Source organism: Haliaeetus albicilla, chromosome W (genome assembly GCF_947461875.1).
Source record: "Haliaeetus albicilla chromosome W, bHalAlb1.1, whole genome shotgun sequence".
In the NCBI taxonomy this organism is placed as follows: domain Eukaryota; kingdom Metazoa; phylum Chordata; class Aves; order Accipitriformes; family Accipitridae; genus Haliaeetus; species Haliaeetus albicilla.
In genome coordinates this window covers 13752742-13763391 of record NC_091515.1, presented here as the reverse complement: position 1 = coordinate 13763391, position 10650 = coordinate 13752742, and positions in this window count along the sequence as shown.

The window sequence follows — 10650 nt, the reverse complement described above, 5'->3', positions numbered from 1 at the left end:
CGGGTGAGTCCTCTCACGAACCACGCACACCTGAACACCAAAATCATACACCTTATATTAAACTTATTCATACATATTCATTAGATTTCCAAGAAATGTTATGCATATTCATTAGATTTCTGGGAAGTTATTAGCATATGTAAATGTCCTTTACGCAGGCGCAGTGAAGGTCTCTGGTGGTCTTCAGAAGCCCTCTGGTGGTCTTCCATAGTCTTCCTCACTTTGTCCGATAGTTGACCTTTCATGTGATTCTGCGCAGTGCTATTTTCGCCGTCATGTATTAGATTTACATAAAGTACATTCAGTGTTAATTCTTGAATTTAATATTTCTAGTGATTGGCCCTCAGTCACACCACCTTATCAGTATTCTTATACTAAAACAATCATTGGTTAATCTCACTTAACTCTACTGATTGGAATCCTCGATAATTAGATCGAGGTGGGAAGGGTAAGGGGTTTCCAAGCAGCAAACTGGTGTCCGTAACGGTTTCCTTAGTTTCCTAAAACAAAACACTACAAACCAACAAATCTTTGTCAAAGTTTCTGTGGTTAACTGATTTCAGACAATACTTGAATTCTTATAGTTACACATAGTACATTTTCTAAAGTTCCTAAGTTCCTATGACTACATTTCAAACTTAACACTCCCATACCTATGCTTCACAATTTTCTACTTCTTAATCAAACCAAACTCTTTTATATAATTAGATTTTAATTTCTTTATCAAAATATTTGCAACAATTGGATCAGATTAAAATGCCAGAGTCAAAAAAGGATTTGCAGCATGTACTAGGATTACTTGTGTTTTGGAGGAAACATATCCCTGATTTTTCAATTATTGCAAGACCCCTGTATGACTTGTTGCGAAAAGGGGCTCAGTGGGAATGGACTAAGCCCCACGAAGAGGCATTGCAATTGCTAATTTTTGAAGCAACTGCCCATCAAGCTCTTGGTCCTATTCATCCCACAGACCCTGTCCATATTGAATGGGGATTTGCCAAAAGTGGGTTATCAATACATTTATGGCAAAAGGGCCCCGAAGGACCCACTCAACCTATTGGGCTCTATTCTCGCAGTTTTAAGGATGCAGAAAAAAGATATACTGCTTGGGAGAAAGGTTTGTTTGTAGTCAGTTTAGCCTTGAGAGAGGCTGAACGGACTATTCGACAGCAGTCTATAGTACTCAGAGGCCCGTTTAAAGTAACCAAGACAGTTTTAGCAGGAACTCCGCCCCCTGACGGGGTGGCTCAGAGAGCCTCTGTACGGAAATGGTATGCCCAGATAGAGCATTATTGTGACATTTTTACTGTGTCTGAGGGGGCAACAAAGATGTTAACCATTCAAGAAGAAACAAGCCCAGATAGGGAAACATCTGAACTTCCTCCTGTAATACAAGTGGCCCCCTCGTTTTCTGAACAATTGCAGAATGTTTGGTTTACTGATGCTTCCTCTAAACGAGAAGGAAAAACTTGGAAATATCGAGCTGTAGCACTCCGCGTAGATGAGGACAAACAAATAATCACCGAAGGGGAAGGTAGTGCTCAAGTAGGGGAATTAATTGCAGTATGGAGTGTTTTCCAGCATGAAGCTCAATCTACCTCTCCTGTCTATGTCTATACTGATTCCTATGCTGTATTTAAAGGCTGTACTGAATGGCTTCCCTTCTGGGAACAAAATGGGTGGGAAGTCAATAGGATACCTGTATGGCAGAAAGAAAAGTGGCAAGATATTCTAACCATCGCTAGACAAGGAAAATTTGCAGTAGCCTGGGTGGCTTCCCATCAACAGGATAGCACCCCTGTTAGCCAGTGGAATGGCAAAGCTGATGAATTGGCCCGATTAGCTCCCCTCCAGAACACCCCAATAGCAGAAGACTGGGACCGATTGTTAGAATGATTACATGTAAAAAGGAAACATTCGGGGATCAAAGATCTCTATTGTGAGGCCCAAGCTCGAGGTTGGCCAGTTACCAGGGAAGAATGTAAAACTTGTGTGTCTGCCTGTGAACAATGTCGTACCCGCTTGGAGAGACACCCCCTGGAAGGTGACCCCCTACACCTAAGGGAGGGGAAAGGGTTGTGGGAGGCTTGGCAAGTGGACTAAATTGGCCCCTTCCAGAAATCAGAAGGAAAGCATTATGTGTTAGTTGGAGTAGAGATAGTGTCAGGGTTAGTCCAGGCCGAAGCCTTTGCCAGAGCTACTGGGGAAAACACAGTGAAAGCTTTGAAAGAGTGATTTGGCACTTTCCCCAAACCTCAGTCGATTCAGTCGGATAATGGTTCCCACTTTATTGCTAACATAGTCCAAGATTGGGCAACCCAGGAAGGGATCTCGTGGGTGCGCCATACTCCTTATTATCCACAGGCAAACGGAATTGTGGAAAGAACGAATGGCTTGCTGAAACGCTTCCTCAAGCCGCATAAACCTGGATGGGCTGAACGGCTACGGGATGCAGTGACTAGTGTTAACAGTCGTTGGGGAGTGAATGGGTGCCCGAAAATTACAGCATTTTGCCCGAAGACCCCAACCATTATGCCAGCCCCAGATAACCCGGATCATCCCAGAAATCCATCATACTTTCCGGGCCAACCAGTCTTAGTTGAACTCCCCACGGTTGGAACCGTACCTCTGGTACTGGAAACACCAATGAATAAATATGCTTGGAAAGCAAAAGATGCTTATGGAAAAGAACATAAAATCAATACCAGGTGGATTATTCCATCCTTCTAATAACAATTTGCTTCCAGTTCCTTAGAACGAACTGAGTCTGTTTTTTCTTTTCTCTTTCAGGTGAGGACTGTGGAGCGTGCCTGAGGAAATACGTGAAGCTGTTAATCGTTTGTGTAGTTTTGTCAGTGATTGCTTTGTTAATATTTATAGGATGTTTGGTATACCACCGCAGATGTTGTTTTGGATGACTATTGTTGCTGCCTTTAATATCTGGGGAACCTCCTGTGCCCCTCTTTTTGGCTTGGAGTGGCAAAATGAATTTGTGGCTCTAGGCCAGCAAGTGGCCAACACTTTTAATCTGACTAATTGTTGGGTATGTGGTGGGCCCTTAGGTTTGGAAAGCTGGCCATGGACTGCTGTCCCTATTTCCCCAGAATGGTTAGTGAGTAATTACAGTGAGGTCAAAAATGATTCTTACTGGGGTGAAGACACACAGCCCTGGACAATACAATATCCAGTCCAAGGTGGATATTGTCTGAACTGAACACAGAAAGATGGTATTCCCGTGGGAAACAGCAAGTGCAACTGGACCTATACTTATGACAACCATTGCCTCACTGACGGTTGTAGACCAACTGATTGTTCAAACCATAGGGCAGCTATAACACTACCAGAAGGGGACGACCAGGCATGTTGTCACCTCTTGAGTTCCAGTTCTCCAAATTTTGTGCCTCGCTGGTCCAGATGGGCCTGGGTGAATCAAACAGGGCACAAGAAACGGTTTTCCCATTTTTGGTCTTCCACTAATCAGTCTAATAACCTTCTTAATGTTACCTGCTTTTGGCACCATGGTTCTGGTGCCTGGAAATGCAGACTCACTGATGGGACTCAACTTTGGTGGTCAAGTGATAATAAAGACCACTGTCAGGGACATTTGAGCATAGGTCCGGATGGACTTCCTATCTGTTGGGGCACCACAGAGGAGGTGGGAAAAACTGTGGACAGGTTGTTGATGAACGGTCTGTCAGATCATCCTCTGGGAGTAGGTAATTCAACATATTTCCAATCACCATGGACACCTACCGGTTTGTTTGAAAATGGTGCACGAGCCTTAAAGGGTCACTATTGGGTGTGTGGCCAACGTGCCTACAAACTGCTACCAGCAAATTGGACTGGAGTGTGTTATGTGGGGGTAATTCACCCTTTGTTTTTCCTGCTCCCAGATGATGAAGGGGATGGACTGGGTGTTAAGGTATATGATGATCTCAATCAATATCGGCGATCCATTGATATCTCTATAGCAGGTGGGAGTGGTCAAACCTGGGGCAAAGACGAGTGGACGCCTCAACGTATCATACAACATTATGGACCTGCCACCTGGAACCCCAACGAGTGGGTTAGCGGTGCTCAAGAACCTATCTATAACCTAAATCGCATCATCCGGTTACAAGCTGTCCTAGAGATCATTACTAATGAGACAGCCCGTGCCTTTGATCTATTGGCGGATCAAGCTACACAAATGCGAACAGCAATATTACAACATTGCATGGTTCTCGATTACCTGCTAGCCGAGGAAGGAGGTGTTTGTGGTAAACTAAATGATTCTAACTGTTGTTTAAAAATTGATGACAGCGGGAAAAATTGTTAAACAAATTACTGCAGGAATACGAAAGCTGGCCCATGTTCCTGTCCAGACATGGAAAGGCTGGGACATTGATATGTTTTCCTGGCTCCCTGGTGGTCCATGGGTTAAGCGAATCCTATTTTACTTGTTGTGTGGTTTTACCATGTTATATTCTTTTTACCATGTATAATTCCATGCTTTATACAATTGATTCAACGTGTTGTAACTAATATGCAATTTGTAACTATTTTGCCTGATGGTGTTAAACAAATTCGCACTGTACACCGAACCACACCGTCGGTAATACAGATTGTCTGAAATGCTCTTTTCTGGCTTTTCTATATAGCTATCTTTTCTCAAAACCACCATGGGTCCTGAAACAATCTTTGAGCCGCGGGGTGGTGTAAGAGACTGAATTGTTATCCTGAATCATTTGCCTCAAAGATTGTTAGGTGTGAGGGACTGGGCCGTCATCTCAAGGAACTGTGAACTGCTTATCTTGAGCCCTCTGCCCTCACGGGGGTGGTCACAGTCTCCTGGCAGTGACCTCCTCTGTAGGTCATCACTTACCCATCGTCTGTCCTCAAGCAACACAATCAGCTAACAGTGACATCCTCTGTATGTCATCGCCTGCTGAGCAGCTGCCACCGTGACCCAGGCTCCCTCCTTGATGCTGAGCCACTGACTCGGAGGCAGCCAGTGCCACCCCACTTCTTGGAGGGCAGTGCCGAAGGGATGCTTGTGCAGTGACCCATTGCTGAATTTGCAGCTACCTAAGGCTTTGCACCCTAAGAATGGGTCTTTGGAGGCTCCAAATGAGGCTTTGTGCTCCAAATGAGGCTTCATACCCTAAATGAGGAGTTTGGCACCTAAAATGAGGTTTTGGGCCCTCCAAATGAGCATTTGGATCCTCCAAATTGCAGACTGGATCCTAAAAATGAGCCTATGGTCCCTGAGAAGGAGACTTTGGAAGATAAAATATGAGGGTTGGGGCCCGAAAAGGAGCCTTTGCACCCTGCAAATAAGGCTTTGGCGTCTACAACGTAGCCTTTGGCCCTTCCAAATCAGACTTTGGGCCTTCAAAATGATGCTCTGGGCCTTCAAAAAGAGTCTTTGCACCTGAAGAGTGGGGCTTGGAACTGATGAATGAGGGCTTAGACCCTAAAAATAAGGCTTTGGACCATAAAAAGGAGGATTTCAATGCTAGAATCAAAGCTTGGACTCTAAAACTGAGGCTTTGGGCCCTAAAAGAGGGGTTTGGAGCATAAAAATGAGGGTTTGGGCCCTGAAAAAGAGAATATGGGCTCTGTAATCAGTTTTGGACCTTACAACTGAGACTGTGGACGCTAGAAATGAGGGGGTGGCTGTGTGGATTGTCCGGCTCATAGTTCACAAACGAGTTTCACCATGTCTAGTGAACACAGGCGACTCATGGGGGGTTACAAAAGTGACCCAGCCTTGGACTGCCTTGAGGCCCTGTCTCTCTGCAGAGACGACTCATGGGGAGCTGTGTAGACAGCCCTGGGTTGTCTGATAAACCCTAAAGTAAACAGGGCAGTGGCTGTGCTATTCAAAGAATGAAAACCTGAACTGAGCCTTGAAATCCCTTAACAAATAGTATGCCCTGAGTCTCAATCCAACCACTATTCAATTGCCTGAGGAAGCAAGGTAAAAAAAAACCAAACAAAACCTGGAGGGTTTCAGCTTCAGTTTCAAATGACAACCTTGTGTCTTCAAACAATCACAGACCAACAAAGGAAAGATAAGGGGAAACTCCACTGAGATATACATAACCCATTTAGGCATATATCATAATCCGCTCAGACATAGTCATACACACCATTCCACAAGTCAGGGGATAAAAACTCTAAGATTCAGGTTGGAAATGGGGGAGTCACTTCTCCAACTATACAGTTGGCTTGTGAAGGAAACCCTTCCCCCCTTGATCGGGACGCTGGTCAAGGTAGCTTCCCTGGGATAGAGAGCCCTTACCTGGAGGGGTAAGTGAATATTGTTTATGCTTTACGTTTGTAAACACGTGTGTGCTTATGGTTGTCTGTGAATCGCTTGTGGTTGTAATAGTGTACTACTCTTGCCTTAAGAATTGCAATAGTGTATTCCTCCACTGTATCTGTGAAACCTGCAATAGTGGCGTGTTAAGTCTGTAAGTGAAGTTCAAATAAATCATTTGCTTGAACCTTGCAGTTAAGTTGTCCTGGTTTCAGCTGGGATAGAGTTAATTGTCTTCCTAGTAGCTGGTATTGTTATAAATATTCTGATAAGTTAAAATTTTATATAAGCTGGGTTTGATCAAAAGGTAAAGATTGTAGAATATAGGGGTTTGAAGCTCGCAATGTAGTCATCGAAACTTAGGAACATACAAAATGTGCTGTATACAGTCATAAGAAAATAAGTATTGTCTGAAATCAGTTAACCACAGAAACTTTGACAAAGATTTGTTAGAGGCTAAGGAGGCCGTTATGGACACCAGTTTGTTGCTTGGAAACCCCTTACCCTTTCCACCTCGATCTAATTATCAAGGATTCCAATCAGTAGAGTTAAGTGAGATTAACCAATGATTGTTTTAGTATAAGAATACTGATAAGGTGGTGTGACTGAGGGCCAATCACTAGAAATATTAAATTCAAGAATTAACACTGAATGTACTTTATGTAAATCTAATACATGATGGCGAAAATAGCACTGCGCAGAATCACATGAAAGGTCAACTATCGGACAAAGTGAGGAAGACTATGGAAGACCACCAGAGGGCTTCTGAAGACCACCAGAGACCTTCACTGCGCCTGCGTAAAGGACATTTACATATGCTAATAACTTCCCAGAAATCTAATGAATATGCATAACATTTCTTGGAAATCTAATGAATATGTATGAATAAGTTTAATATAAGGTGTATGATTTTGGTGTTCAGGTGTGCGTGGTTCGTGAGAGGACTCACCCGCGCACCCAACCGTCAATAAAGAAGTGTCTGCTTATCTACACTAAATTGGTGTTGATAAGTTCTTTATTCCAAGTTTTTTGGCAACAGTATGGTGCTATGTTTTGAGTTCAGTATGCAAAGAACGTTGATAACACTGATGTTTTCAGTTGTTGCTCAGTAGCATTTAGTCTAAAGTCAAGGATTTTTCAGCTTCTCATGCCCAGCCAGAGAGAAAGCTGGAGGGGCACAAGAAGTTGTCACAGGACACAGCCAGGGCACCTGACCCAAACTGGCCAACAGTGTATTCCATACCATGTGACATCCCATCTAGTATATAAACTGGGGGGAGTGGGGGCAGGGGGATCACTGCTCGGGGACTAACGGGGCGTTGGTTGGCAGGTGGTGAGCAATTGCATTGTGTCAATCACTTGTATATTCCAATCCTTTTATTATTGCTGTTGTCATTTTATACGTATTATCATTATTAGTTTCTTCTTTTCTGCTCTATTAAACTGTTCTTATCTCAACCCACGAGTTTTACTTCTTTTCCCAATTTTCTCCCCCATCCCACTGGGTGTGGGGGGAGTGAGTGAGCAGCTGCGTGGTGCTTAGTTGCTGGCTGGGGTTAAACCACGACAGAAGTTCAAGTTGTTTGCTTGAACCTTGCAGTTAAGTCTTTTTCCACCACAGTTGTACCCTAAAGTTGCAGGTTTGAGGACTTCTGTGAGGCTTTGGGCCACAAAATTAAGGTTTGGTTCCTAAAAATTACTCTTCAGACTTGAAAATTAAGCTCTGTGTCCTGAAAAATTTCAACCATAAAAATGAGGGCTTAGAACCTAAAAATGCATATTCAGACCCTCCAAATGGGTCTTTGGAAGCAAAAAATGTTATTAGACCCTCAAAATGAGGCTTCAGACTCTACATATGAGGTTCTGGGCCCTAAAAATGAGGCTTGGGGCTCTAAAAGTGGGGTTTGTACTGTAAAAGGAGGGTTTGGACCTTAAAAATGGGTATTTGGACCCTTGAAATGTGGCATCAGGACTCTAAAAATAAAGGGCTGGATTGTAAAAATGATTCTTTGGACCCTGAAAATCAAGTTTGGACCCTCAAAATTTGAGTTTAGAAACAAGGTTGTGGACCCTGAAATGAGGCTCTGGAGTTTATAAATAAAGCTTTGGACCATCAAAATGAGGATTTCTTAACAAAAATAAGAGTTGGGACCCTAAAATGAGTATTTGGACACTCAAAATGAGGCTTCAGGACTTAAAAATGTGTATTTGGGCCTTATAAATGAAGCTTTGAACTCTAAAAAGTGGCTTTCAGTCCTAAAAATGAAGGTTTGAAACCTAAAAATGAGGCATACTACCCTAAAAGAGAGACTAAAACCCTAAAAATGAGTCACTGGGCCCGAAAAGTGAGGATTTGGACCCTAAAAAGGAGGTTTTCAACCCTAGAATTGAAGTTTTGGACTCTAAAACTGAGGCTTTGGGCCCTAAAAGAGGGGTTTGGAGCATAAAAATGAGGGTTTGGAAACTCAGGACGCAGCTTGGACCCTCAAAACAACTGGCTGGATCCTAAAAATGATGCTGCTCTATAAAAATGAGATACCTGCTCCTGTGCCTGTAGCACCCCTGGTCCTGGTCCTGGTCCTGCTCCCTCCCTTGCCCTGGCTGCCCCTGGCCCATCTCTCACCTGTTTCTCCTGAGGCCACTCAGCCTCTGCCCCCTCCAGTGGGGGAACTGGGCCACAAGTGACATCACAAGCATCTGCACAAGCCAGGTTCCTGGGCCTGCCCTATCAGCAGTGACATAAACAGCGCCACAAGATCCTAAAAATGAAACTGTGGCTTCTTAAAAAAAGGCTATGGGTAATGAAAGACAGGTTTGGACCCTCCAAATGAGGATTTCAGCCCTCAAAAGCAGGCTTTGACACTGCAAAGGATGGGGGAGATGCTACAAATACGCTTTGGACCCTAACAACAAGGTGAACCTATTGGTTCCTCTATGGCCCCCAGAAATGAAGCTTTGATGCCAAATATAGGGCTTTGGGCACTACATTTGAGGCTTAGAGCTGTGAAAGAGGGGTTTGGACTCTCTGAAGGAGGGTCAGGGCCTTAAGAATGGGGCTTTAGGCCCTAAAAATGGTGCTTTGGAAACAAAAATGAGGCTTTGAACCCTGAAATTAGGTTTGGGACCCTCAAATGATGCTTTGGTACCAAAAACTAAGGCTTTGCACCCTAAAAATGGGTCTTTGGATGCTCAAAATGAGGCTTTGGGCCCTCAAAATTGCAGACCGAATCCTAAAAATGAGCCTATGGTCCATGAAAAGGAGGATTTCGTCCCTAAAAAGGAGGCTTTGGAAGATAAAAATGAGGGTTTGGGCCTGAAAATGCACCTTTGGACCCTATAAAGAAGCCTTTGGACCCTCAAAATGAGGCTTTTCACCTTCATAATCAGACTTGAAGAAATCATTACTCACAGGATTTGGTCCACATCGTGACCATCACTCTTCTTGGCAACAGAGGGGAAAGCTCTGGATGACAAAGGATATCAGGATGCGCTCCAGAAAGAAAAGACCAGTGCAAGAAGATCCCCGTCACCTAACCGCAAATGAATAATTCTAGCTCAGTGAAATGGGTGCCCAAAATTAAACACACGGAACAGTATCCATTATCAAAACTCTTTCAGTGGTAGTTTTAACTGCTGCAGATCTGCAGGCAGACAAACTTACTGTCACCAGGCCCCAAAAGGAGTAGTAATTAGCAAACAGAAACTCTACTCATAGCCGATATCTATCTAGCCTTTAAAGGTAAAGCAGCTCTGAAGGTATAGACCAGCCTATACTTACATCCTGTGTCTACCTGCTCCATGATCTGTCTAGAAACTCAAATCACAATTACCTTTGAAAAAGGATAGAACTTGGGGGGAAGGGGGTTGAAAGGAAGACATTGGTGGAAAAAAGGAAAAATGTAGGCATGCAATTACAAATGGAAGGAGCCAAGTTATCCCAAAGACCAGCTCAGCCCAACTCGCTCTTGCTGGCAAAAAGCTGTGCAGCTTGGAGGAAAAAAAGCAGACTTTGGTGCTGGGATGCACACCAATGTCTGAGCTCAGATACGAAAGAGCAGAAAAACCTTGACAGGGCTCCTTGCCACTGCCCTCCTACCTGTGTGCATGCTGCAACCTCCTTGTTGCCCTGAAGTCCTCCCAGACTAACAGGGACGTGGCATCTGTCCAGTCCATGTGCCATGACAAAGAAACAGTTTTGACCATGAAGCAGGTAGAAGGTAACTGCATCTGCAGAAGCAAAGGGGCAGCCACGCCTCAGCTTCAGAGATGCCCAAAGCTGCCCCAGGAGCCCTTGGTGCCCCAGCATTTGCTCGGCCCTGAAGCCCCGCAGGGCCTTGCCAGCACTG